A 3,495-nucleotide genomic window follows, 5' to 3' on the forward strand; every position below is an offset into this window, starting at 1 on the left:
TCAACTGTGCCGTGATCGTATAGTGGTTAGTACTCTGCGTTGTGGCCGCAGCAACCCCGGTTCGAATCCGGGTCACGGCATCTTTATGCGCCGCATCAAGTGTTATGTCTACAGCCACCTCTCTCACGGCATTGCACTTCCAACTCCCTAAGACACACAAGGAAGGATTCTCTCCAAGACTGACTATAAGCAGCATCAACTCGGTGTTATATGATACCCTGATACTATCCTAGCGCCTTTAGATTGCAACGTGGCACACCATATTCAGGATCAGTATAGGATTTGTCAACAGATGTTACAGGCACAGGTGGCCAAGGCGTCCCACCATGTCGTGTTACATGTCTACTTTTTGGACAGGGGGGACCACTGCTTCTTAAGAGGCACGAAAGAGGCCATCTATGTCAAAGTGAAACAACCATCCTATAACGGGGTGGGGTTTCTTTCAATACCACCCGTCAGCCACATAGAATGATATTGTAACATTGTTCCTTTTGCGATTTTACAACAATTGAGCAGTCTTAGGCAGTGATTTGACAACAACAACCGAGAAGGCTTGAGCACTTTCCTTACCATTAGAAGTTCTCCAAAAAGTTAGCTCTTTAATTCAGGAACAGCAGCACTGGTGCCGATTGGTTTCTGCAGCTAGAATGACCTTTGTGGAGGCTTAGTAAGCAAGCAGGTGCAGGGCCAGTGGCGCAATGGATAACGCGTCTGACTACGGATCAGAAGATTGTAGGTTCGACTCCTACCTGGCTCGTCAACTGTGCCGTGATCGTATAGTGGTTAGTACTCTGCGTTGTGGCCGCAGCAACCCCGGTTCGAATCCGGGTCACGGCATCTTTATGCGCCGCATCAAGTGTTATGTCTACAGCCACCTCTCTCACGGCATTGCACTTCCAACTCCCTAAGACACACAAGGAAGGATTCTCTCCAAGACTGACTATAAGCAGCATCAACTCGGTGTTATATGATACCTTGATACTATCCTAGCGCCTTTAGATTGCAACGTGGCACACCATATTCAGGATCAGTATAGGATTTGTCAACAGATGTTACAGGCACAGGTGGCCAAGGCGTCCCACCATGTCGTGTTACATGTCTACTTTTTGGACAGGGGGGACCACTGCTTCTTAAGAGGCACGAAAGAGGCCATCTATGTCAAAGTGAAACAACCATCCTATAACGGGGTGGGGTTTCTTTCAATACCACCCGTCAGCCACATAGAATGATATTGTAACATTGTTCCTTTTGCGATTTTACAACAATTGAGCAGTCTTAGGCAGTGATTTGACAACAACAACCGAGAAGGCTTGAGCACTTTCCTTACCATTAGAAGTTCTCCAAAAAGTTAGCTCTTTAATTCAGGAACAGCAGCACTGGTGCCGATTGGTTTCTGCAGCTAGAATGACCTTTGTGGAGGCTTAGTAAGCAAGCAGGTGCAGGGCCAGTGGCGCAATGGATAACGCGTCTGACTACGGATCAGAAGATTGTAGGTTCGACTCCTACCTGGCTCGTCAACTGTGCCGTGATCGTATAGTGGTTAGTACTCTGCGTTGTGGCCGCAGCAACCCCGGTTCGAATCCGGGTCACGGCATCTTTATGCGCCGCATCAAGTGTTATGTCTACAGCCACCTCTCTCACGGCATTGCACTTCCAACTCCCTAAGACACACAAGGAAGGATTCTCTCCAAGACTGACTATAAGCAGCATCAACTCGGTGTTATATGATACCTTGATACTATCCTAGCGCCTTTAGATTGCAACGTGGCACACCATATTCAGGATCAGTATAGGATTTGTCAACAGATGTTACAGGCACAGGTGGCCAAGGCGTCCCACCATGTCGTGTTACATGTCTACTTTTTGGACAGGGGGGACCACTGCTTCTTAAGAGGCACGAAAGAGGCCATCTATGTCAAAGTGAAACAACCATCCTATAACGGGGTGGGGTTTCTTTCAATACCACCCGTCAGCCACATAGAATGATATTGTAACATTGTTCCTTTTGCGATTTTACAACAATTGAGCAGTCTTAGGCAGTGATTTGACAACAACAACCGAGAAGGCTTGAGCACTTTCCTTACCATTAGAAGTTCTCCAAAAAGTTAGCTCTTTAATTCAGGAACAGCAGCACTGGTGCCGATTGGTTTCTGCAGCTAGAATGACCTTTGTGGAGGCTTAGTAAGCAAGCAGGTGCAGGGCCAGTGGCGCAATGGATAACGCGTCTGACTACGGATCAGAAGATTGTAGGTTCGACTCCTACCTGGCTCGTCAACTGTGCCGTGATCGTATAGTGGTTAGTACTCTGCGTTGTGGCCGCAGCAACCCCGGTTCGAATCCGGGTCACGGCATCTTTATGCGCCGCATCAAGTGTTATGTCTACAGCCACCTCTCTCACGGCATTGCACTTCCAACTCCCTAAGACACACAAGGAAGGATTCTCTCCAAGACTGACTATAAGCCAGCATCAACTCGGTGTTATATGATACCTTGATACTATCCTAGCGCCTTTAGATTGCAACGTGGCACACCATATTCAGGATCAGTATAGGATTTGTCAACAGATGTTACAGGCACAGGTGGCCAAGGCGTCCCACCATGTCGTGTTACATGTCTACTTTTTGGACAGGGGGGACCACTGCTTCTTAAGAGGCACGAAAGAGGCCATCTATGTCAAAGTGAAACAACCATCCTATAACGGGGTGGGGTTTCTTTCAATACCACCCGTCAGCCACATAGAATGATATTGTAACATTGTTCCTTTTGCGATTTTACAACAATTGAGCAGTCTTAGGCAGTGATTTGGACAACAACAACCGAGAAGGCTTGAGCACTTTCTTACCATTAGAAGTTCTCCAAAAAGTTAGCTCTTTAATTCAGGAACAGCAGCACTGGTGCCGATTGGTTTCTGCAGCTAGAATGACCTTTGTGGAGGCTTAGTAAGCAAGCAGGTGCAGGGCCAGTGGCGCAATGGATAACGCGTCTGACTACGGATCCAGAAGATTGTAGGTTCGACTCCTACCTGGCTCGTCAACTGTGCCGTGATCGTATAGTGGTTAGTACTCTGCGTTGTGGCCGCAGCAACCCCGGTTCGAATCCGGGTCACGGCATCTTTATGCGCCGCATCAAGTGTTATGTCTAAGCCACCTCTCTCACGGCATTGCACTTCCAACTCCCTAAGACACACAAGGAAGGATTCTCTCCAAGACTGACTATAAGCAGCATCAACTCGGTGTTATATGATACCTTGATACTATCCTAGCGCCTTTAGATTGCAACGTGGCACACCATATTCAGGATCAGTATAGGATTTGTCAACAGATGTTACAGGCACAGGTGGCCAAGGCGTCCCACCATGTCGTGTTACATGTCTACTTTTTGGACAGGGGGGACCACTGCTTCTTAAGAGGCACGAAAGAGGCCATCTATGTCAAAGTGAAACAACCATCCTATAACGGGGTGGGGTTTCTTTCAATACCACCCGTCAGCCACATA

This window comes from Pelophylax lessonae (genome assembly GCF_965119305.1).
Source record: "Pelophylax lessonae genome assembly, chromosome: 4".
NCBI classification, from domain to species: Eukaryota; Metazoa; Chordata; class Amphibia; order Anura; family Ranidae; genus Pelophylax; species Pelophylax lessonae.